This window comes from Salvelinus sp. IW2-2015, linkage group LG28, assembly GCF_002910315.2.
Source record: "Salvelinus sp. IW2-2015 linkage group LG28, ASM291031v2, whole genome shotgun sequence".
In the NCBI taxonomy this organism is placed as follows: domain Eukaryota; kingdom Metazoa; phylum Chordata; class Actinopteri; order Salmoniformes; family Salmonidae; genus Salvelinus; species Salvelinus sp. IW2-2015.
The window spans coordinates 14,461,175-14,488,163 of NC_036868.1; the positions used below are offsets into that span (position 1 = coordinate 14,461,175).

Here is a 26,989-nt window from a genome sequence, read left to right on the forward strand (position 1 = left end):
TGTTGTTGGAGGTGCAGTTATGGGATTTCTTCAGCTAAGCAGCAGAACCAAGTATCCCTAGTTAATTCATGCTCCACAGCTGTAGACGTTTAATGTACATGTTTCCATTTAGCCCTGGATGAAACACATCACATCCCTTCTCGGGAAGGAAAAAGAAGGAGAATGAAGAAAAAAGTCCAAGATAAAAAAAGAAAAAGGGCTTCATGTCGGTCTTAATTGTCTATGGAAAGACGGTCATATTTTCCACCGGGTAAGTTCCACCGGGTAAGCTTGAAACCATTACCGAGCTAGCCTTCATTACATTTTCCACAACATTTTGCAGAAATGACAGGAAGCAGCTGGAATGGTACTGATTAATTGTCTTCCTCACGTACAACACCATGCTTCAATGGAAGCCCACCGTCTTTTCACCTACAGTAGAACTTCATGAGGTATGCTGAACTTTATATCAACATAAAATGGGCAACCAGCAGTTAACCTTTAAAACCAGGTAGCCGTAGGAAAGAAGGACGCTTCCTGACGGACATTTCAGCTGTGACTATCTTGGATGGAGGATTAACACAGGCTTAACTAAGCCTGGAAGCTCATCACGTGACATTGAACAAGTAAGCTTTCACTACCCTCCATGTCCCCCCTTCCTCCCCATCAACATACCCCTCCTCCCCCACACAGAACCCTCCTCCCCCACACAGATCCCTCCCAGCTCTCAAAGTTGAGGTATTCTATTCCTAATATATACTGCACACCATGTGGACACCAAGATATCAAACAGGGTGTTGTACTATATATCAAACAGGGTATTGTACTATATATATCAAACAGGGTATTGTACTATATATCAAACAGGGTATTTTACTATGACGCTGGGTAAATCCAGTGGAACAGTATACCTCATAACCTCCAAGTATTTAAACTGCTGCGGGCTCTATAAAGACAAGTTGAAGGCAAAACAAGAAGGGGAGGCTGTGATCCTGGTGGATGAAACTGGTGGATGAGAGGAGGACAAACTCAAACATCTGCCACCAATGTGCCTCCCTGCCTGGTCCAACCAGGGTCGAACCCTAGACCAAATCAATTACACTAGTCACTGTCCAAAGTCAACAGCCCTGCTTATGGGGAGTATACCATCATGGGCCGGGTGTCTAACCCACTGACACTGTCTACCATAGACAACACTGTAAAGGGATAATACTTGCACACAGCAAGGATCCGTAGTTCAGACTCATGGCAATGTACACATCGGGATATCTAGCACAAATGTTACCAAGTGTATGGGAGTGAATGGGCTAGTCTAATGGGTTTCCCTTCCCTGAAGAAATAGCTAGCTACACCACGGAGTTCATTCAGATGAACCAACATAGTAGTAAACAGAGGAGCTCCTGTCAGAAAAGGGAGAGGGGAGAGGAGAGAGGAGAGAGGAGGGAGAGGAAAGATGAGGGAGAGGAGAGGTGAGGGAGAGGAGGTAGACAGAGGAGAGGAGAGAGGAGAAGAAGGAGAGGAGAGGTGTGAGCGGGAGGAGGTATGACAGGTGGAATATGATCTAGATGAAAGGTGACAGAATAATTCAGGGCATTAGATGGCAATTCAGTGGGGAGTAGGGTAGAGAGGACCACTGACCAGATAAACACACTGCCATAACCAATTGTTAATAAACACATAATTGAGAAATAAACAAAACACATTGTCTGCTTCCTGGTGGTACTGCAAAGTCCCAAATGTTCTTCTGTACTTATACTCGCCTATTGAACAGCCAGTAAATCATAAGCAATATTTGTATCACCTTTATCATGAGTCAACCACAGCCTGTAGATCAGATAGCATCAGGCCTGTCYTTTWWWYYCCMWYYKSYWRSMWSSMRSYKAARSYWAMMMYMMMCCCYTTCCAGATGTGAGGCTCACTGAGACAAGGTCTGTTCCCAACATTCCCCTTATTTCCATTCTAAACACATGCACTCCTGACTCCTGTGTGTGTGTGTGTGTGTGTGTGTGTGTGTGTGTGTGTGTGTGTGTGTGTGTGTGTGTGTGAGAGTGTTATGAGTGAGCGTGAGTGTGTGTGTGTGTATGTGTGTGAGTGTGTGTGTGTACAGTCACCTGCGTGATCTCAGAGGACTTGAGGTGGTGATTGAGTCTGGCACTGTTTAGGTGTCTTCGGTCCGCTTGGTTGTGTGCAAGGTGGGGGTGGTTGCTGGGTCAGGCTGGTGGGAGGAGGGCGAGGGGTGGGGGTTCAGAAATCAGGATGACCCCTTGGCCAGGGTGCGGAGATGACACAGACCACTGGAGAGAAACAGCAAGAAGAGAACCATTTATACACCTGCTGATGTCATAAAAATAAAAACCTGCCATAGAAAATCCAATGGACTGGTTCGGAATGGGCCAATAAATCAAACCAATTTTATCGTCGCTCTATCAATCTGCTTTTATTATTTAACAAAGTTTCAGCACTTTGGTCGGGCTCCATATGGTTAATGGAACACCACCTGCCAAAACGGTCCCAGAGGGGGCCTCAGACAATTGAGGCATACTGCCGAGTCATAGGGATGAGTTCATTATCCCAGATATACTACTGGGAAGAGAAGTATGGTCTCATACTGTCAGACTGATGACAACACCTTCTCGGATTCAAGCAAACACAAGGACAGACACCTTGTATTATGTCCCTCTCTCCCGCACACTGTTGTGTGTATTGACGTCAAGTATAGAAGAGAACGTGCCATTTTACAGGAGGTCCACGTCAGCCTCTCCCATTAGAAAGTCAACGTCAACAAAACAAAGGAGATGATTGTGGACTTCAGGAAACAGCAGAGGGAGCACCCCCCTATCCACATCGACGGGTCAGTAGTGGAGAAGGTGGAAAGTTTTAAGTTCCTCGGTGTACACATCACGGACAAACTGAATTGGTCCACCCACACAGACAGCGTTGTGAAGAAGGCGCAGCAGCGCCTCTTCAACCTCAGGAGGCTGAAGAAATTCGGCTTGTCACCAAAAGCACTCACAAACTTCTACAGATGCACAATCGAGAACATCCTGTCGGGCTGTATCACCGCCTGGTACGGCAACTGCTCCGCCCACAACCGTAAGGCTCTCCAGAGGGTAGTGAGGTCTGCAGAACGCATCACCAGGGGCAAACTACCTGCCCTCCAGGACACCTACACCACCCGATGTCACAGGAAGGCCATAAAGATCATCAAGGACAACAACCACCCAAGCCACTGCCTGTTCACCCCGCTATCATCCAGAAGGCGAGGTCAGTACAGGTGCATCAAAGCAGGGACCGAGAGACTGAAAAACAGCTTCTATTCTCAAGGCCATCAGACTGTTAAACAGCCACCACTAACATTTAGCGGCCGCTGCCAACATACTGACTCAACTCCAGCCCCTTTAAAAATGGGAATTGATGAAATTATGTAAAAATGTACCACTAGCCACTTTAAACAATGCCACTTAATATAATGTTTACATACCCTACATTACCCATCTCATATGTATATACTGTACTCTATATCATCTACTGCATCTTGCCATCTTTATGTAATACATGTACACTAGCCACTTTAAACTATGCCACTTTATGTTTACATACCCTACAGTACTCATCTCATATGTTATACCGTTACTCTATACCATCACTGCATCTGCCATGCCGTTCTGTACCACCACTCATTCATATATCTTTATGTACATATTCTTTATCCCTTTACACTTGTGTGTGTGTGTAAGGTAGTAGTTGTGGAATTGTTAGGTTAGATTACTTGTTGGTTATTACTGCATTGTCGGAACTAGAAGCACAAGCATTTCGCTACACTCGCATTAACATCTGCTAACCATGTGTATGTGACTAATAAAATGTGATTTGATTTGATTTGATTTAGAAGGACGACAGCTTCTGACATTTGGTATGGAGCCGTCACCGTGATGGTGTTGTATGGTACAAAGAGCTCATATTTCATGGGATATCTAAGGTATGACGCAAAATGGAGAAATTGCCTGATAGAGCTAAGCTGTAACAATAGGCCTGCGCTCTTTCTACCATACATATCTCCCTCTGTTAGGAGAGGGTCGAATTGATGCTCTCTTTTCCAACCTGACAGCACCTGACAAATAAGACAAATGTTATCGGCGTAAAAGAGGAGCGGGCATAATTAGGTTGGTTGTTAATCTAAAGGACGGTGAGAGAGAGCGAGAGAACTTTCTTTCATCATCCTCCATGAAAATGCCAGCGTGAAACTCTGCTCGATCCATCCATTACCTCCTCGGCCTCGCTGACAAATCACAGATATTAAATTACCAGAGACCCAGGGAGCCAAGGCAACTGAAATATGGGAGAGGAGACACTATCTTTGTCTGATTCTCTTCCTCTCCTCCTTTCTCTTTCTCTCGTCCTCTTTCTTTCTCCTTCTCTCCTTTTCTCTTTCGTACTCTTTTCCTTTCTTTCTCTCTATCTGTAGTTTTCTCTCACCCCTCTTCCTCTCTCACCCCATTTCTCTCTCTGACCACAGACTTGGCCCACCCTTCAGGGAGAGGGAAGATGTAATCCCATTGCTATGGTAAGGCCCCAGCCCTCAGCCCACTGGCTGGGTCTGATACATGGACGCATTTCAATGTGGTTTCACAATAAAAGGGACCTCTCCCTGATTAAATACAGTATGGAGAGAGGCCTAACAAAGAACCCTGGCCATAGTAAACTGAACTCAACCGCTCTGTGTTCCTCCATTAGATGTGTCTTTATCCAGGACAGGGGTGGTATACTGGGCTCTTCATCTATTTTTACCTCAGAACCCCTTTCCACTGCACTGGATAATACATGATTCATAGATGCAGGCATTCTGAGAGGAAGCTGTGAAGTGGTCTATTCCTGATGGCAGGTATGGTTGTTTTTCGAGATGTTCTCCCGGTCTTTATTTTGCTCTCTCTCTGGGCTAGGTTGCCCATCTCTGTGTGTCTCTATGAGTCTACCTCCTCTAGTAAGGTAGAATGTTACCTCAGTCCGTCTGACCTAAGCCTGCTGGGCAGGGGAACTTTGAGGCAAGAGGCAAGATAACCCTTAACCTTTCCATGGGGATGCATCCTAATCTGCAGTACGACTCTCTCAGCAACAAAAGAGCATAGGTTAGCTAGCTTATATCTAGCTATGTCAAAGTCCACGCCCTGCTCCAATGCAGGATTCCACCAGAAACAAAAATAAAGACATACTATCCTCTCTTTCACACAATGTAAGTCGATGTCCAAAAACGACAGTACAGCTAATCGGATCAATATGCCTAATGTACCGCCGTGAACTGTTGCAGAGTGTCTCAAAACACCAATAGATGACTTCAAGTTCATCACCCATAATTAAAAAGTCTTTCATGAATGTTTCTTATCCTCTTGGTAATAAGTCACATCATGATCTATGACAGTTTATGGCACATTACGGAACTTGTCATGACTCAAAAGTAAAACAGTTGGCTAGCAACCAAGTAGAGTATGCTATTGAGACACCAATGCATGTATCATAACACTAATGTCATTAGTCATAATTATAAATATCTATCATGGGTGTTATGTCAGGGTAATAAAAATGATAGTGTTGGAACTCTAATTTGGCCCACAGAACTCACTCAGAGATTGCTGCTCAGCCTAGAGGATTAGGCCTTACCTGCCTCCATAAAACTTCTATAAAAATATGTTTGATGAGGTCCCTGAAATGATCCTACAATTCCATCAAGTTTAGGAACATCAAAACAGAACTATTCTGGATCTCTCTCTGCTATTTACCAAAAGATGAGCATCTTGCCAAGTCTGAGCTAGCCGAGCACTTACGCCCAAACCAAGCCCACGGGTTGTAGTCATACAGAATAGAGATGGATCCTCTTCTGAGGAGAAGTGAGCCATTTGTTTCAATGTGGGCCTGTTGGCAGCCTGTTTGCAGCCAGAGAGCAGGAGTTCCTCAGAGATTTGAGTAAGTGCTGTGATCATTGACTCCTAGTGGGAGAGCACTGCTCTGCTCCGGCAGCATAGGGGCCTATTCTTATCTCTAAAAATCACTATGGGGGCCTGTGAAAGATGCTCACTTCGATGAAAAATACTAGAACAGCAAGGCTGCATATAATCATCACTGCAACATCTCCAGTAATCTCTGAAACGTCTGAACTGCATTTTTTAAATAACTAGTCATGAAACAGTTACAGGAAACGTCCTCTTACCTATCCTGAAGTCCAACTAAAAAGGGAGCACTAACTGGAAACTGGTTACAAAAAATCAGTCCTTTATTAAAAATAGCAAACTTCCAGTTTTATACATACTTTCCAATCCATTGGCTGTGCTTAGATATTCACTAAAAACAAGTTCCATGTTTACACTGTATGTTCTGCAGTCCAAAAATACCCCCAGTATTATTTGTGCAATAATTCATCCTCCCTCCTGCCTACTGCAGTGGTGCAGTCAGGAAGAAGCCGTCACAGCCACACTCATTATTATTGTCTCAGTCTCAATTGGATTACAGTGCAGGAGCATTTAATACCATACACATTATGGTACTTTCTAATCCTGATCCGTCCCTGCATTTCTCTGAAACGTAGAACAAACCCAGTCCCGCTTGTCTGATAGCAGTACTGTAGTGGCGTCGGCACCAGAACGACCCCAGCACTCTGAACGTAACGACGCTCTTACGTAATCACTCAATTCTTAAACACTTGTTTCCATTTAAGTGCCGCTTTTACTCAATAGAAGATCCAAGTGCATTGTTTGGCTAAGGTATAAGACGGGACACGTCCGTGACAAACTGAAGAAAGCAGAGCCTGAAAAAACACTTTTGTAAAACTTTTTTTTAATCTACCGCAACCAATGTTGCGGGACAATGGACAATGTTTATTGTAATTCCCTCACAAAACAGTGGCTGACAACCATTGTCTCGGTTTGAACGGAACTAAACTGAACTGGGGGTTGGAGATGACCCTCCTGCTCTTCTCCACTTCCACAACATTATTCAGCTGATAAAAWTTTTATGCGTAGTAATACAGGAGAGTTAGTGGGATCATTGGAAGTGGCATTAAGAAGCTAAATGTATCACAGTGTGAGGTGCCCTGAGGCCACCGGGCCTGTCATCACCTCCTGCCCTACTCCCCCACCTCACCCCCACCCCCGCCAATGGGGCTGAAACCATGGGAACAGACGAGCGCCCTGTCAGGTGCACCTGCATTGGCCTGAAACCTCCTCTGCCCTAGACGACACACGTCCCCTCTCCTCTTCTCTCTTCTCCTGTCCTCCTTTCTCTTTCTCTCCCCTCCCCTCTCCTCTTCTCTTTTCTCCTGTCCTCCTCTCTCTTTCTCTCCCCTCCCCTCTCCTTTTCGCTCCTCTTACCAGCCCAGAAACAGTCAGCCTTCCACAGCACATGTTGGTTTCAAGTCCTATTCACCAGGAAAACCAGGTCAGTCGGCCTCCCTAACACGATCCCATAATGTAGGGGCCAATCAGGCTATATAATGGGCTGGAGTGGCAGGGAGGCAGGGTCGACAAAGCTCCCGCTGCCCAGGCCTCGCCACGTGCTCCCTGACACATTTCTTTGGCATCAGTCACGGCCTCACGTCTGCCCTGTGGCCTTTTGCTCGGAGAGAGAACAGCGGAACTCACTGCACACATACATGCTGCTGGGGGAACAAAGCCCCCTGTGTGAGCGTGTCCTGTTTCAGTACCCTCTCTCTCTCTGGCTATGTCTCTCTCTGGCTATGTCTCTCTCTCTCTCTGGCTATGTCTCTCTCTCTCTGGCCATGTCTCTCTCTCTCTGGCTATGTCTCTCTCTCTCTCTGGCCATGTCTCTCTCTGGCCATGTCTCTCTCTAGGCTATGTTTCTCTCTCTAGCTATGTCTCTCTCTTTCCCCTTCTACTCTCTCTCTGGCTATGTCTCTCTCTTCCCCCTCCTCTCTCACTCCATGCCTATCCCTCTCTTTCCCCTTCTCTCTCACTCCATGCCTATCTCTCTCTTTCCCCTTCTCTCTCACTCCATGCCTATCTCTCTCTTTCCCCCTCTCTCTCACTCCATGCCTATCTCTCTTTCGCTCTCCCTCCCAGCCTTCGGCTGTCTATAAGGGTCTGGGTGCTGGAGGATGAGGATCATCTCTCTCTTAATATCTCTCATTTAAAGTCACACGTCTGTCTTCCATAATTAATCGAAGTCTTCTTAATAAATATGCCTAAACTCCTGTTTCTGCTTTAATTAGTCTCGTAGCTCGGGGCGTTATATAGAGCCAATGCAATTACCTTATACTTAATGGGGATGCTAAAAAATTTATGGGCGGAAACCGAGAAGTACATTTGAAGAATGTCACAATGGACAATGGGGACAGGATCCAGCCCTGCTCCTGTGATGGGAGGAGAATGGGGGGCGAAAAGAGAGAGGCTCCATGTTCCAGCACACAAACACACACATCAGAGGGTTCTGTTATTCTTCACTTCTCTCTCGCTCCAGCTGTACATCCCCCCTCCCCTCCCCTCCCTCCAATCCCCATGTCTGTTCCTGACAGGGCGGCCTGACGGAAAGCACAGCACTGAAGGATGAGTGCATCAGCGTGGAATTCAGAGAATAACTGCGGTCGTGACATCAGAATCACCATTTTTTTTAAAGTGGGGGCCCTGAGCGCTCCACTGACAGCTGAGGTCGAGTGTCGTGTTACTCTTTATAAAGAGCCGGGAAATCAGCCTAAGTGGATTTCCTGACGGCGTCGGTGGCCATCTTTCATTTGAGTGGTCTTGACGCTGGCGTTCGTTCAGCGGTGAAGTCAAAAGGAGAGAGGGACCTCTGTGTGCTGCTGGACAACAGACAAACCACTGATCTCTCAGAGAGCTGCTTGGTTGGCCAGGCCTACACATGGAGTAGGACTGAGGTTTCAATACAATATCCCCTTCACCCTGGGGATGTGTGTGCCTTCATGCCTCTCACAGGCCATATGTTGACTAAACTCTTCAGTTAGCTTCTTTCTCCAAAGACAACAATGCATAACACGTCCCTTTCCTTTCAATAGCCTTTATACACTCATAGAACCATAGTCCCCATAAGCTCCAGACAGACAGTTTCCCCAAAAACAAAATCCTCAGGAATTGTTCAAAGCCTCAATGCTAGTAACACAACTAACCCCACTGTGTGACACCCCAGAGGGGCTCCAGAACCAGACCAGACAGAGGAAACAATCAGGGGACTCAGGGAGTTGGGAGCCAGGAGCCAGCAGGTGTAGCAGAGCGAGAGCAGGGCCTTTGAGCTGACAGGTCGTTGCGCTGCTGCTCTGTAATCAGCTCATTGGGAGACAGGATTTGGGCTGAACCAAAATGGGAAGCACATGGCATTTAATGGGAATTAATCACACAGTGAACCCGGCTCTCTCGAGAGGGACACGCATGGCCACGGACATGCCGCCTCCGGGGACCAGATAATCAGTGTCATTTTCACACCCCACCATCCCCAAATCCCAAATGACTGTGTCTTTCTCTGGGTGTGATGATGAGAGCGACAGGGGATATCTGTCAACACACTCACACTAACACTTCCGCAGGCCGCAGCCAGCATCGAACCCCCAGTGGGTGGGGTGAGCTGATGACCCAGTGACACTCGATGTGCTTGTCATGTCCAAAACAGAGCAATGAGAATCATGCGGTCTGTGAGGGGTGAACCACCCACTCTCCCTCTGTGTGTGTCACCTGCCTCTCCTCTCTCCTCAGAATAACAACCTGGCCAGACCTTGATAGCTAGCCTGGGCTGCCTGTGAGTCTCAGCAGCAGCGCTAGCCGCCGGCGTCCCCGCCAAGCCCACTCCTAGTATACGAGGCGGGAGCTGGCCCTGCTGTCCTCTGAGTCACACTGTAAAAAGTCCCCGTCTGTCCAGTTTCCACTAGTTTCGCCTCCCGACAGACACCCGCCCCGACGCGCTCTCTTTCTCTCTTTTGTTAAGGAAGGTTTGGGTCGTTTAAGAGCACAAAGCACTTCGGTGGGATTTCTGGTGTGCTGGGCTGAAATGAGAGCTTTATGGCTGTGTAATTGATGGTCTCGGGACGGGCAGCACATTTTATCGGGTCCCACTAGAAACGTGTTGATTGACACTGAGGTTGAGGAGACAGGGGGCTGCAACTCATGAAGACTCGCAGCCAGAGAAGGTGGAAACTGTGCATATGGTATGTATGCATTAATCATGTTCTCTAACCAAGGTCAGACACCATCCCTCTTTAACTAAACAGATGTAGTCAGAAAAAGGAGGCTACTTCAAATCACCTGCCACTACAACACTGTTCAATATGATGCACATTAAATGCTACCGTACATACAAACTGCATGTCTGATAATATGTCATTCACAAGTCAGACCACCTTGTTTCCATACATCGTGCTCCTCCAGCCCCAGTGTGAGAGAGAACTTCGCCTTTCCTAGGTGTGAATTATTTCCCTCCCATGTTAAGCAGTGTGCTGCATAGTTAAGGGGCACAGCTGTTTTCTCACGACAGGGAGCTGAACAATAGCCCCTAGCTTTGGCCTCCCCTGGTACGACGGTCACTTCCTCATCCATACCCTCCAACCCAGTGGCATTCCCCACTCCCCACACACAAAGCTCTGAAAAACCAACTGCCTTCTGATGAAATTCCCTGAAATCCGCAGGAAACAAAGTGTAATTCATCCGTAACAGCGTCTATTTCCACCATTGTCTTGTACACACCATGTGGGTATAGAGGGTAACTGGCTCTGGTTGTCCTGCCAACCCTGTTTGTGGAAATCCTGGGTGTTGATCAAACAAAGACAGTCTACATCCCCCACTGCCAACAGCCAACAATACTTGGGAGGGAGGGAGGGAGGGAAGGAGGGAGGGAGGCCTTGGTAGAGCTAGCTATCTGGCTGTGGTATGGGGATGCCTGTATGACCAAACAGGACAGAAACAGTATAGGACGTAGGTTAGGCTATCCTGTTGAAAGAAGATAGTTATCAATGAAAACCCTGTGTTCATCCTTGTGAGCGGCCACATAATGTTATATAACTCATGCTGATGTATTGTAAAGTACAGCACAGATCAAATTCCAATGATGATACTAGTGTAATATTCCGTCGGTGTGGTATTCTCACACTCCAGACCGATATGTCCATTGTTGGTGCCATATTTTGTGTGTGCCTGTAGTGGCAGTGGAAGATGGTGTGCGTTTGACTTGTGTGGTCAGCCATTCATACATATGTGTTTAGAGTTGAGGTTTTTACTGAATCCTTCCAGCTGTTTGTCTGTCAGCTCTACCCACAAACCTTTGGTTGGAGTCGGACTTCCTCTCCATGAAAACACAACACCGCACACACACACACACACACACACACACACACACACACACACACACACACACACACACACACACACACACACACACAGTCTGGGTGTGACGTAACAGTGCCACACCCCCTCCAGGCATAATGATTCCAGGTGGCGTGGCCTTAGAGGAGCTAATCTCCCAGACAGAGGAGGGTGAAATGGGAGGGCCACAATCGGAAGATCAGCCCTTCATGCATCACCTTCTTTGAAAGGAACAGCTTAGTCAAGAGAGGGAAAAAGAAGAAAGAACTGTAAGGCTTCCAAAGCATCGTGTTCATTAGTCCAGAAGCATCTACAGAGTATCATTGTTCAAGAGGCTCCCTGACAACACCTATAGGCTCTATGATAAACAAAGGTCTGTTCACACCAAAGGCTTTCACTCAAGGTGTTATGAAGATTAGTGCAACACATGTCTTAACGCCGCAATCATAATGTATCAGCCTCAGGGTTTGTGTTGGGATTCCAGACGCCTTAAAACATCTGCACAATAATGGACAATCAAGCTGAGTCATTGACAATGAATCATAAGACATCACAACATAGTTTAGTTCCTCATAAATGGGTAGTTTATGATAATCAACAGGTAATAAAGGCACCCCAGACAGCTCGTATGACCTAATTTGTCAAGGGGTTGACCAAAACAGGTTTACCACATTATTATTTCACCTTTTACTTCACCTTGGTTATTCAAGTATCAAGCCACGGTTGACTGCTGACTCACCACAGTGGCGGTAGATACAGGTTGTATACTGATACTCCAGCCTTTGCCGTCATATTCATTATGGCCTTTGATACAGAAACTGCTGTGTCTGCACAGAGTCTTTCCCAGCTAATCTCTGTATAATGGAGGGCGTGATAGGATGTAGGGCTTCCTCAAGATAAAGTAGTGTCCTTACCGGAGTCCCTGTCAAGAGGATTAGCTAGTGATTGTAGGGAGTTGGAGCGTAAACCTGATTCTGTAGGGACCAGGGCCATCCTCTGAGGCCCCCTACAGTAATGTTGTCATTGGAGAGCAGGCTGCCTGCCCTGTCCACACGCCTAATAAAGAGCGAATTGGAGAGGGGAAATGGGGAAGAGTTACCTAGAGCCAAGAATATCTCCCTGTCTGTCCGGCAGTCTTTCTGCTGGGGTTTTTCATAAAGCCACTTCAGACAGTGTCTATATTTTGGCATTGATTTCTGCCTGTTTAACAGCCACACTGAGAGGGAGACGGCCCCGCACGCAAGATAATAACAATGCCTGAGTGAGCCTCACTATGCATTCCTATTAATGCTAAGCTAAGCACATGAGTAAAGTGGCCCACTTTTCAAAGCAACCTAGTTGCCAGGCCTGAATTATACAGAAGGCCAGTGTCACTCCAGCCCAGCAGGGAGAGAGAAAGAGAGAGAGAAAGAATCTCCCTGATGAGTAGATCGGGAACAGGACACAGATACTGTACATCCTCAGGGAACACACAGGGTCAGAGCAACCCATGGCCAAGGGTTGTAGTAAAGCCACTCCCACCCTGCAGGCTGATAACAAATCAGCTGTCTGCTTCTCACACCTCCACAGACACAACACTACACACAGCAACATCCCCAAGAGAGACATCCACTGCTCTCTGCTCTCCGTTCCAGTCACAATGAGGGGTGAGGCCAGGCCAAGCCAAGCCAGGAGAGGAGAGGAAGGCCTGCTGTTATCCCTCATTATCTATTCATATCAACACAGACAGATAGACCGGGACTAAAGAAACATGCCACAGGGAAACTGTTCTGCTCCATTCAGTTTTTATACAACAAATGTTATTCAGTCAAGTAAGAGGCTTTTATCAAATTGTACTTAGTCAGCCGGAGGAAATGTGTCGGTGGGACAAGAGGGTTCCTTTAGTGTCTGGGTAAGGTAGCAGGGGGAAGGGAGGGGAGAGGAACGGGGAGGGAGGACTGACACAGCTGTGGCGGGCAGAACATGGAATCCTCTCCACCAGACTGGGGAGACCAGAGGGAACACTACTTCACTCTCCTGACTGACTGACTGACTGAACACAAGGTGCCAGAATTGGACTTAAATGGCTTCTTCTATTAACTCGACATAAACAGAACCTCATGGAGGACCAGATGTAGTTGTGTTCAGAGACCTGACTTTCTCCTGATCATGTGACACAAGCGGGACAAACTTGGGCCTTAGATATAGCCTACAATATAACGACTCTATAATAAGGGCTCAGATCAGACCTGGTCAGATTCAGTGCTTATTAAGAAAAAACTCTGGGCCATATTCATATTGTATGGAGAAACACTTACTGTATAGCTGCACTGTAAGTAATGTAATATCCTGCTGTCTTTCTTGACCAACCAGAAAACAGTACAGTCCTATAGTACAGTGTGTTCTCTCTAACGTTGGGGAAGAAGATTCCGGAAGAGCACGTTCATGAACCTGAATAACAAACAAAAGGTGTGTGATATCTTGCTTACTGTAGAAGTTGAATGATGTAACTGGATGTTTTACATAATATTCTACTGACCCACAATATGGGTCCCTCCAGGGACACTATAAACTAGATTAAAAAACAAGGCATGATGGAGATAACTGAACTGCTCAAAACTGGCTTTTTTTTTTTTTACTACTACTGTATTTAAAAAGATATGCACTCTCCACATTAGATAATGTTGTATCCTGTCCAATGGAATTGATCCATTCATTCACATCCATTGAGAGTCTTCCCTGTTTATGTTAATAAGGCACCAGATTCCAACTGGGTATTCACAGCAGAAGGGTTAAACTGCTGATTGAAATAAGTGGAAGGACATTTCTCAACGGAGCAGCTGCAACAATATTTGAGATGCTTCCATAATAAGAATCCTATGTAGAGGGGAGGGAGGGAGGTAGGGAGGGAGGGAGGGTAGAGAGGGATGGAGGGAGGAGGTAGGTAGGGATGGAGGGAGTTGGGGAGGGAGGGATGGAGGTAGATGGGGAGGGAGGGAGGGAGGTAGGGAGGGATGGAGGAGGTAGGGAGGGATGGAGGGAGTTAGGGAGGGAGGTAGGGAGGAAGGATGGAGGAGGGAGGTAGGGAGGGATGGAGGGAGGTAGGGAGGATTAGGGGGAGGGAGGGATGGAGGGAGGGAGGTAGGGATGGAGGGAGGGAGTGTTAGGGAGGGATGGAGGGAGGGAGGGATGGATGGAGGAGTTATGGAGGGATGGAGGGAGGTAGGGGAGGGATGGGAGGGTTAGGTGATGGGAGGAGGGAAGGTTGAGGGGGGATGAATGGATGGAGGGAGGGAGAGAGGTAGGGAGAGAGGTAGGGGGAGAGGTAGGGAGGGAGGGAGGTAGGGAGGGAGGGAGGGAGGGAGGGAGGGGAAAGGGAAGGGGCAGGGGAGGCGAGGAGGTGAAGGGAGGGGGGAGGGAGGAAGGCGTAGGGGAGGGACTCTAGAGAACAATGTGATATTTCTGCCTGCCTATCTAAAATTATCTTGTCCGAGTGGATTGGAGCTGTGAAGGACACTTTTTGAGACATCGCTCAAGTGGCCTTGGACCGGTGAGGAACTGCTGAGACAAGAGAAAAGCCATGAGCAATATACTGTGTGTGTTCGGCACAAAAATAAACACACTTACATGAGTCTAACGTCCCTGTGGATTCAATCCTGTACGGCTGTTTTGTTCTGATGGTTTCTTTTTGTCGTGCTTTTGTTTCACTCACAGCCGTACACAAGTATTTATGCTGTGGCTGATTTCTGTACCTTTATTTCAATGCCTGGATGTAGCCGTATAGATGGCTGTGTTTTAACACAACACCGACACAAATTCCTGTTTCAGCGTTTCAACAAAAGATGTGAGATTGAGAGAGCGCGATAGAGAGGCGTGCAGCCGGAATCCAGCCAATGACGCTAAAGGAAGTGGTCACGAGAGTTGTGAAGTTGACTTCTCTGAGTTTCTGACTGAAGGGAGGGAGAGAGAGAGAGTCACTTTTGTGTGTTATCAACTTCACTTGCTTTGGCAATGTTAACATATGTTTCCCATGCCAATAAAGCCCTTGAATTGAAGTGAAATGAGTCACACAGCTTCCGCTTTACGGGGAAGATAAAGGACAGGAAACAGGCCTAAGACGAAGTGGTAGTTAAAAGAACAGAAAACAGTTTCATTCATGTTTACCCAACAGCAGGGCAGCAAGGAGCAGGCTGTGAGACATGAACCCCAGGGGCCCAGGGGCCCAGCCGTGACTAAACACTGACTGACTCTCTGACTGGCAAGAGGTGGAAACACTCGGCTCCACATGAGGAGGAAAGTTAGTCAGATTCCACCTGGCTCACTCAACATGTTCCTTCCTTAAGAGGGAGAGGAACTGGATTGATATCTCTCCCTCTCTCTCGGTCTCTATCTCTCTCGGTCTCTATCTCTCTTGGTCTCTATCTCTCTCGGTCACTATCTCTGACCAAACATCACCCATGGAAAACAGAAACACACACACAGAAACATGGCTTTGTGACAGAGCGTATACTACTTGTTTTTCACTCTTCCTTTAATAAAAACATGGCGTTTGTGACAAAGCGTATCCTACTTGTTTTGTTCTCTCTTTATAAAAAACATGGCTTTGTGACAGAGCGTATCCTACTTGTTTTCCTCTCTCTTTATAAAAACATGGCGTTGTGACAAAGCGTATCCTACTTGTTTTGTGTCTCTCTTTATAAAAACATGGCTTTGTGGACAGAGCGTATCTACTTGTTTTCCTCTCTCTTTATAAAAACATGGCTTTGTGACAAAGCGTATCCTACTTGTTTTGTTTCTCTCTTTATAAAAACATGGCTGTGACAAAGCGTATCCTACTTGTTTTGTTTCTCTCTTTATAAAAACATGGCTTTGTGACAAAGCGTATTCTACTTGTTTTTGTCTCTCTTTATAAAAACATGGCTTTGTGACAGAGCGTATTCTACTTGTTTGTTTCTCTCTTTATAAAAACATGGCTTTGTGACAGAGCGTATCCTACTTGTTTTCCTCTCTCTTTATAAAAACATGGCTTTGTGACAAAGCATATCCTACTTGTTTCCTCTCTTTATTAAAAACATGGCGTTGTGACAAAGCGTATCCTACTTGTTTTGTGTCTCTCTTTATAAAAACATGGCTTTGTGACAGAGCGTATCCTACTTGTTTTCTCTCTCTTTATAAAAACATGGCTTTGTGACAAAGCGTATCCTACTTGTTTTGTTTCTCTCTTTATAAAAACATGGCTGTGACAAAGCGTATCTACTTGTTTTGTTTTCTCTCTTTATTAAAAACATGGCTTTGTGACAAAGCGTATTCTACTTGTTTGTTTCTCTCTTTATAAAAACATGGCTTTGTGACAGAGCGATATTCTACTTGTTTTTGTTTCTCTCTTTATAAAAACATGGCTTTGTGACAGAGCGTATCCTACTTGTTTTCCTCTCTCTTTATAAAAACATGGCTTTGGACAAAGCATATCCTACTTGTTTTTGTTTCTCTCTTTATAAAAACATGGCTTTGTGACAAAGCGTATTCTACTTGTTTTGTATTCTCTCTTTATAAAAACATGGCTTTGAGACAAAGCGTATCCTACTTTTTTGTTTCTCTCTTTATAAAACATGGCTTTGTACAGAGCGTATTCTACTTGTTTTGTTTCTCTCTTTATAAAAACATGGCTTTGTGACAGACCGTATCCTACTTGTTTTCCTCTCTCTTTATAAAAACATGGCTTTGTGACAAAGCGTATTCTACTTGTTTTGTTTCTCTCTTTATTAAAAACATGGCTGTGACAAAGCGTATCCCTACTTGTTTTGTTTCTCTCTTATAAAAAACATGGCTTTGAGACAAAGCGTATCCTACTTGTTTTGTTTCTCTCTTTATAAAAACATGGCTTTGTGACAAAGCATATCCTACTTGTTTTTGTCTCTCTCTTTATAAAAACATGGCTTTGTGACAGAGCGTATTTCTACTTGTTTTGTTTCTCTCTTTATAAAAACATGGCTTTGTGACAGAGCGTAATTCTACTTGTTTTGTTTTTCTCTCTTTATAAAAACATGGCTTTGTGACAAAGCAGATCCTACTTGTTTTGTTTCTCTCTTTATAAAAACATGGGCTTTGTGACAAAGCGTATCCTACTTGTTTTGTTTCTCTCTTTATAAAAACATGGCTTTGTGGCAGACCGTATCCTACTTGTTTTCCTCTCTCTTTATAAAACATGGCTTTGTGACAAAGCGTATTCTACTTGTTTTGTTTCTCTCTTTATAAAAACATGGCTTTGTGACAAAGCGTATCTACTTGTTTTGTTTCTCTCCTTTATAAAAACATGGCTTTGTGACAGAGCGTATTCTACTTGTTTTGTTTCTCTCTTTATTAAAAACATGGCTTTGTGACAGAGCGTATTCTACTTGTTTTGTTTCTCTCTTTATAAAAACATGGCTTTGTGACAGAGCGTATTCTACTTGTTTTTGTTTCTCTCTTTATAAAAACATGCTTTGTGACAGAGCTATTCTACTTGTTTTGTTTCTCTCTTTATAAAAAACATGGCTTTGTGACAGAGCGTATTCTACTTGTTTTGTTTCTCCTTTTTATAAAAACATGGCTTTGTGACAGAGCGTATTCTACTTGTTTTGTTTCTCTCTTTATAGAAAACATGGCTTTGTGGCAGACCGTATCCTACTTGTTTTCCTCTCTCTTTATAAAAACATGGCTTTGGACAAAGCGTATTCTACTTGTTTTGTTTCTCTCTTATAAAAACATGGCTTTGTGACAGAGCGTATTCTTTGTTTTGTTTCTTCTTTATAAAAACATGGCTTTTGTGACAGAGCGTATCCTACTTGTTTTCCTCTCTCTTTTATAAAAAAACATGGCTTTGTGAACAAAGCGTATTTCTACTTGTTTTGTTTCTTCTCTTATAAAAACATGGCTTGTGACAAAGCGTATTTCTATTGTTTTGTTTCTCTCTTTATAAAAAAACATGGCTTTGTGACAGAGCGGTATCCTACTTGTTTCCTTCTCTCTTTTTATAAAAACATGGCTTTGTGACAGAGCGTATTTCCTACTTGTTTTGTTTCTCTCTTTTATAAAAAACATGGCTTTTGTGACAGAGCGTTTTCTACTTGTTTTGTTTCTCTCTTTATAAAAACATGGCTTTGTGACAGAGGCGTATCCTACTTGTTTCTTCTCTCTTTTATAAAAACATGGCTTTGTGACAACGCGTATTCTACTTGTTTGTTTCTCTCTTATAAAAACATGGCTGTGACAAAGCGCATCCTACTTGTTTTGTTTCTCTCTTATTATAAAAACATGGCTTTAAGACAAAGCGTATCCTACTTTGTTTTGTTTCTCTCTTTATAAAAACATGGCTTTGTGACAAAGCTATCCTACTTGTTTGTTTCTCTCTCTTTAATAAAAACATGGCTTTGTGACAAAGCAGTATCTACTGTTTGTTTCTCTCTTTATAAAAAAACATGGCTTTGTGACAAAGCATATTTACTTGTTTTGTTTCTCTCTTTATAAAAACATGGCTTTGTGACCAGAGCGTATTCTACTTGTTTTGTTTTCTCTCTTTATATAAAACATGGCTTTGTGACAGAGCGTATTCTACTTGTTTTGTTTCTCTCTTTATTAAAAACATGGCTTTGTGGCAGACGTATCCTACTTGTTTTCCTCTCTCTTTATAAAAACATGGCTTTGTGACAAAGCGTATTTCTACTTGTTTTGTTTCTCTCTTTATAAAAAACATGGCTTTGTGAACAAGCATTCCTACTTGTTTTGTTTTCTCTTTATAAAAACATGGCTTTGTGACAGAGCGATATCCTACTTGTTTTTTTTCTCTCTTTATAAAAACATGGCTTTTGTGCACAGACCGTATCCTACTTGTTTTCTCTCTCTTTATAAAAAACATGGCTTTGTGACAAAGCGTATTCTACTTGTTTGTTCTCTCTTATAAAAACATGGCTTTGTGACAAAGCGTATTCTACTTGTTTTGTTTCTCTCTTTATAAAAACATGCTTTGTGACAAAGCCGTATTCTCACTTGTTTTGTTTCTCTCTTTATTAAAAAACATGGCTTTGTGACAAAGCGATTTCTACTTGTTTTGTTTCTCTCTTTATAAAAACATGGCTTTGTGACAAGGGCGTATTCTACTTGTTTTGTTTCTCTCTTTATAAAAACATGGCTTTGTGACAGAGCGTATCCTACTTGTTTTCCTCTTTGTCTTTTCTTCCAGTCCTCCTTTTTTGAAAAGCCGTTTTTTTCCAAGTCACTTGTACCTGCCAAAGTAAAGGGGAAAATTGTGTGACTTTTCTTTTTCCGTGTCTGTCATAACATGTTCAATCCACTCTGTGGACAAGTTAATTTTCATATTTTCCGCTGCATCATGGAGACAGTCAAAGAGCGAGGGAGCGACTCTCGGTCGGGAAACATCGCAGCCTCTTTATTTCTCCAGTAGGAAGATAAATCCAATCATCCCAAATTAAGAACATTGGGGGGATAATTGTTTTTCCAGTAGATTTCCAGCGAGATGGCACGGCCCTGTGGTACGGTACCCGGGTAACAGAGCATGCCAATGGTTCCTGTTCCTGCATCCATAGGTGGATTTACCAGCACGGCTAGAGAGAGAGCAGAGCAGGTCCCTCCTGATTGGCCTGCAACATGTGCGTTGGTAATGAATTGTGATGGGAAGGAAAACAGCTTTCGGCTCAATTAAAGAGTAATTAACGAGGCTGGGGTGGGAGCCACGCGGCTGGGGCGGAAGCCACACAAACATGCCCTGTGTTGGAGCAGAGCCCCAGAATACCAGAGAGACCTAGAGCCCTGGGCTGCCAACCAAACAACCAACCCAACCCTCAACACAGCAGCAGCACAGGTGTTCCTGCCTGTATGGGACTTCCTGTCACCATCACTGGGACACTTTCCAGCCCAGCCGGGATCAGGAGGACATGGGAAAATCCAGACTGCATTTTACTATAGCTCCGTACAGAGGATAACAGGCATGTTCCACATCAGCCTATGGCTAGCCCGCGGCTGTACTGAACTATATTCAAAGCCAAAGAGAGGATACCGACAGAATCACTGGTATTAAATGTGAATATGCCTGTATCAATAAAGGATGCATTTTAACACAGAGAGTGAGCTGAAATACAGTATTACTGTTAGCTAACTGTGGGCTCCTGAGTGGCGCAGCGGTCTAAGACACTGCATCTCAGTGCAAGAGGTGTCCCTACAGTCCCTGGTTCGAATCCAGGCTGTATCACATCAGGCCACGATTGGGAGTCGCATAGAGCGGCTCACAATTGGCCCAGCGTCATCTGGGGTAGGCTGTCATTCTAAATAAGAATTTGTTCTTAACTGACTTGCCTAGTTAAATAAAGGTTAAACAAAAATAAGTACAAAATCACTTGGGAGGTGTATCCTTCCATTTTCTAGTAAGCCGGAGCACTATAGAATTTCTCCTAGGTGATATATAAGTTGTAAGAAGATGGGCTTCTCTCTCAGCACGGCTTGTATCTCTTGAGGAAATACCCTTCACTCTCCAGAGAAATAGCAGGCTTAGCCAGGGGCTAGTATTTCAGCAGCAAGACGTCCACAGCAACATTATTTCCTATCAGAACAGTAAAGCCAGCCGCTAAAGCCCTCTGTCTACAGAGGCCTATGGAGAAATCCTGCTCCATATTACAGAGACAGGAGCTGTCTCCCTCTCTCCCTCTCTCTCGCTCTCTCCCCCTCTCTCCCCCTCTCTCGCTCTCTCTCTGCTGAGTGAATGTGATTCAGGGTGTCACAGTAAATAGGGACGCTGAGCCAGCTTCATACAGAGAGAGCTAGCTACCACAAATCAGTGATGAATGAATGACATTACATAAACTTCTAGGATACAGCTAAATATCTTTCAAGTCAGAGTCAACTGGGTGTCCTCGTGAGGGCTGGACACGCACGCACACGCATGCACACAGACACACAAACATACACACACACATACACACTTGCTTATGGTAGTCCATCGTATCCGATGATGACTTTCTACTTCTGAGTTAACGAGGAATTCTTTGGTCTTCAGCACAGTGCTTACGTAACGTTAGCAGCTGCTGTTTTACTGGGGCGGAGGGCTATACACCACACAGTACACTGGCTCCCCTGGGACACACACTGGAGTCACCACTGCCTCCTAGCAACAGCTAGTGTGCGTGTGTGTGCATGCGTATAGATGTCTGGAGGGGGATCAGAAAGGGGCGCGAAGGAGAATAAACCAACAAGGCCTGTAAACAAACCAAATAATCAACTGTGCTGGAGTTTCTTTTTCCGAGCAATACTGACTACAACACAATGTACCAAAACACCTCACTGCTCAAACAGCTGTGGTGGTGGAAAAACATGGCTTCCAGCAAGTCCAGGACTAGGACTTTTCCCTGAAAAACATGGCTTCTAGCTAGGCCAGGCCTAGGTCTTTTCCATGAAAAACATGGCTTCTAGCTAGGCCAGGCCTAGGTCTTTTCCATGAAAAACATGGCTTCTAGCTAGGCCAGGCCTAGGACTTTTCCCTGAAAAACATGGCTTCTAGCTAGGCCAGGCCTTTCCCTGAAAACATGGCTTCTAGCAAGGCCAGGCCTAGGACTTTTCCCTGAAAAACATGGCTTCTAGCAGGGACCTGAGCAGAAAGAACTCTGGGCCCTAGTTCACTGTTCTGCTCTGCAATGTCCCAGTAAACTGTGAGGTATACAGCTAAAACAGCCCACAACCTCTAAACAGAACAGGACAGTAGAAAAATAGAACAATGGCTTAGTCAGTCAAGCTGAACAGCCCTCCCTCATAGTAGCAGAGTATTATATTGTTAAACTTATATCATATTGTGTTGATATTGTCTTGATCTCTATGACAATAAGATTAACCAAACAGGAAGTGGAGACCAACAATCTCCAGTCCCCTGGGCCACATCATCGCAGCAGGAAACTAGAGATCCTCTTTCATCACTTAGGACTACGTCTGGGCATTTAAATGACAGTCAGAGACAGCCAGGGAATATTATAGGTTCCTATTCTGTATTTGGAGAAAGTCTCTTTCGCTCCGGCAAAAATCTGTCGTCTGTTGAGCATTCATGTGAGACGCGACAAAGGTGAGGCATTGTCAGGCTGAATGGAAGACTGTCTGTATTGTCAGGGTACAAGTGCAGCTGTCACGACTGATTTCAGCTCTTGGAAATGCTACGACTTCAAGCAGATCCAGCTGTGGGGAACAGCCAGGCTGCAATATTACTGAATGATTGAAACTCCTCTTGGTTAGGAACAGTTTGTTCCGGCTGCAAATCGAACTGCACTTTCATATGACACATCCAGAAATCTAGCAACAGCTGATCTTCAGTTCTCCCCACTGGACAATCATATATTCCTCAGCCTCTGTTTAATAATGTTGTAATAATGTTGTAATAATGTTGTCTGTTTAATAACTGGCAGTGGTAATCAAATTGTAGCACTCTTCCAAAGGTTGCAACACCCGTCATACAAACATACACAAAACACATTTCACCCAATTATACGCCGTCTCAGCTGCAAATTACCAGAAGCAGATCTATCTGAGAGAGAAGAGAGAGAGGATAGAGAAGAGAGAGAGAGAGAGAGAGAGAGAGAAGAGAGAGAGAGAGAGAGAAAGAGAGAGAGAGAGAGAGAGAGAGAGAGAGAGAGCAGAGAGAGAGAGAGAGAGAGAGAGAGAGAGCAGAGAGAGAGAGAGAGAGAGAGAGAGAATGGTGAAGTAGCATACCAGTGTTTAATTCCACCATTAAAGTGGTCATGAAGAGGCACCCTGGGCCGTGTAGGCATGGGCCCCCTCCCCCCCTCCTGGGCCCAGATGCCCCCAGCCAGGAATGCACAGGGCCTGGACCTGTACAGCCCCCTTAGCTGAATGACCCCTGCAGCTACATCGCAGCAGAGCTTTGAAGGAATTTCCTACTTTCATATAAAATTGATAACGGGATGTGTACACAGCGGGAACGGAAATCGGAGGTGCGTTACGAGGTTTCACATTCCTCCTTCTCCATGGGCCAGACACGACTGCCACACATCTGCTGTACTCTCAGAAGTCTCTCACTACTCCCTCTCTCTGTGTGTGTGTGTGTGTGTGTGTGTGTGTGTGTGTGTGTGTGTGTGTGTGTGTGTGTGTGTGTGTGTGTGTGTGTGTGTGTGTGTGTTGTGTGTGTGTGTGTGTGTGTGTGTGTGTGTGTGTGTTGTGTGTGTGTGTGTGTGTGTGTGTATGTGTGCGCCGCTGGGGTATCCTCATAGGTAACACCCTGGTGTTTGTTTATTAAGTGTTTTCATGGAGAGGAAGTCCGACTCCAACCAAAGGTTTGTGGGTAGAGCTGACAGACAAACAGCTGGAAGGATTCAGTAAAAACCTCAACTCTAAACACATATGTATGAATGGCTGACCACACAAGTCAAACGCACACCATCTTCCACTGCCACTACAGTCACACACAAAATATGGCACCAACAATGGACATATCGGTCTKGAGTGTGAGAATACCACACCGACGGAATATTACACTAGTATCATCATTGGAATTTGATCTGTGCTGTACTTTACAATACATTATCATGTTATTAGCAACAGTAGCAATAACACTACTTCTTTCCCCTATTGTGTCAAAAAGCGACAAAGAAAATTCCAGCCTGTTTCCAGAGCCTGTGCCCTGCTTGTGTAATTCWCCAGCTTAATATCTTAACACAAACTTGGCCTTTGTACCGTTGGGAGCGTCAAGCAGAACCAGATAGCAGATTTTCCCTCCTGCTCTGGTCTCTACAGATGACCTATGACACTGCTGGGGTTGGCCACACTCAAGGCCCAGTTTTTCAAACGTTATCTATCTGGATTTCGCCTATCAGAGAGGATTACATGCATAGAAATAGAATGAATAAAGTGGACAAATCATTGACTCGAATGGGGACTCTGGTTCTATTTCTATGCATTTAGTCCTATCCGATAGACAAAATAGATAACTGTAGAAAAAGTGGGCCCACGGGTTTCACAGGGTGACACACAGACACAATATCTGCCATGACTGCTGATACATTGCATCACTTCCTCTCTTCCTTTTGTCCTGCTCTTGAGGTTCCTCCTGTGTTTGGCTGATTACAGAGGAACCAGTAGCACATAGCTACTGYTGGGTGACAAAAACACTCAGACCAAACACCACTGGATGTCTCATCATCCGTGTAGAAATATTCCAGACATAATGAATTTCCTAGGTGAGTAAGAGAGAGTGTGTATTTGTTTGAGAGGACAGAGCCCTAAAGGGCCGAGCAGCCTTGTTTTATCCGCCTGTCAACTGACCTCTTGACGGTGTTTGCATGTGGTTCAAACAGACAGTAGCCCAGTGTGTCGGGTTGTGTTGTACACTGGGCTACTGTAAGGCTGGGGGCAGTGTGCTATCTCCTTTCTCACATGCTTTCTCTATGCACCCGTGGGCACCACTCACTCACCCCCTCACTACTGCTGTTTTTAAACCAGTGTTAGAGCCACTGGTTCTGTTTCTCCTCTCGCTGGTGTTTTCCTCGGTCTACCTTCATGTCTCTATGCTCTCTAAGTCAGCTGGTAAATCCTACTGTACAGTTACTATTCATGGGTGTACAATTCCATCCACTTTACTTCACCAAGGGAGCAATTCTGCTGTCAGTTTGTCATCCCTAGTAGTTAGATCCCTGTCACTCTCTCTCCCCTACTCTTACTCTCACCGTCTCTACCGCACTCTCTCCATTTCTGCTTCCCACACTCTCCCTGCCTTTGTCTCTCTGCTGCACACAACAACCATGCATGCCTCTAGGTTCACTTGCAACCACACAGACCCAGCTAACGATAAACTAGTCTCCAGGCATTTCCCTCCACTATCACTCTGGACCTACACAAATGGAAATAAGCGCCGATATGGAAAAAGACAAGAATAAAAGACATGGAAAAACAATAATAATACTATATATACTTGTAATCTCTAGTTTATAGGAAAATAAGGGGGATCATTAAAATGACGACATCTATATGCATAAGTCCACAGATATTTTTATGGGGGGGAGGGGGGAGAGAGAGAGAGAGAGAGAGAGAGAGAGAGAGAGAGAGAGAGAGAGAGAGAGAGAGAGAGAGAGAGAGAGAGAGAGAGAGAGAGAGAGAGAGAGAGAGAGAGAGAGGGAAGATTAGTGAGTCTGAACAAACGAACTGCAGACAGGAAACTTGGTCGCGCCAGAGACTGGATCATTTCAGAGGGATTTCGTTTACGAGAGCTGAAGCTGATCCTACTGTAGTTCAGGAAGCCTCTCTCTCAACTTAAGGCTCTATAGTGTAAAATACTGAGTGCTAACAAAATGTTACCCTGCTAGCGGTTAGCCTGCTAGCTATGTTCAGCCATGGATGAGTAGCCTGGCTGTGCCACAATGAGCCCCAGCACTGGAACTCCATTCTGGGCTTGAGTCCCTGCCTCCAGTCCCTTTTCTGTGGGTGTGGGGGTTCAGAGTGGACGTGGCCAGGAACAAGACTGGGTGGACAGGTGGCACCACCTGGAGTTGAAGTGTTTACACCATGGAACACAGTCCCACGCTTTCCTGGCCGCCTTACAATATCTCTCTCCCACCTCTACATGGAGCCTCTCATTCATTACCTCTCTTTCACCTTCCTCTCTCTCTGCGTGTCCTTTCAGCCTGCCCTGGGCGCTGTGTCCCGTGTCAGCGGGCCATCTGTCTGAGAAGCCCCCCCAGCCCTGTCTTCCTCTGTGTGTGTCCGGGCCTGGAGCCTGCCCTCCCACTGCTGGGCAGTGCTGGCAGCAGGCTGTAATGACAGAGCACCAGCAGCTAGTCCTGGTCACACTGAGGGGTGCAGCCCTGCCAAACCACTGACACTAGCATTAGCATCTGTGCTAATCCTCCAATGTAGGCCAGGACCCAGCACCTCCAGCCCACCTGCCAGGATCTGGAAACAGCTAGCCTGACACACAGAACACATACACTAGGCTTCCTGATATGCTAACAGTGGCCAATGCTAGCCATACAAGCTCATCCCTAATCTTGAGGCTTACCTTCAGTCGATTTGAATTTGTGTGATTCACGCAAGCATTGTTGACAAAGGTCATATCTTTTTATGATTCATTGTTTTTGTTTGACAGTTGATCATATTCATATATTCATGTGTGTTCCAGTGCTTCATACTTGACTAATAGTAACCCATGGTAACTGTGTGAATACTGATTGTGAACACAATGGACAAGAGGCATGATGGACCTACTTCAGAGAGGTCCAATATGTTTTTGACTAAGAAATAGATTCACTGTCTTTTTCCCCTCACTACCCCTCTCTCTCCCCGTTTCCCCTGTCTCTCCCCGTTCCCCCTCTCTCTCACTAATTCAATTTTTTTTAAATCTTAACTGTTAAGCACAGTGTGAGTACAAATCCATGTTTGCCAAAAGGCATGGCTGTGTTTGGCTGCCTGCTGGTTATGAAGGGGGTAGGAGGCAGAGAGAGGGGAGCTTGCCCACCTACCAGGGCCTCTCTCTCTCTCTCTCTCTCTCTCACACACACTCTCTCTCGGGCCTGGCACCAACGGCTGCTGGACTGAAGGACAGAAGGTGTGAGGGGCTTAGACACACTGCGCCCTGTCAGAGACCCAGGACACAGCATTAACTGGCGAGGAAGGGAGAGGAGGGAAGGGAGGGAGGGAGGGAGGGAGGAGGGAGGAGGGAGTGGAGGGAGGAGGGAGGGAGGGAGGGA

General features: G+C 45.4%; 1 protein-coding gene across 1 annotated transcript in view; it reads right to left on the bottom strand.

Moving 5' to 3' along the window:
• The window catches only part of hivep2a (HIVEP zinc finger 2a), an 84,338-nt gene that overhangs the window by 18,035 nt on the left and 39,314 nt on the right, over positions 1-26,989 (bottom strand). Inside the window, 1 exon segment of the mRNA XM_070435723.1 lies at positions 2,091-2,273. The gene's annotated coding sequence lies outside the window, so the exon portion shown is untranslated.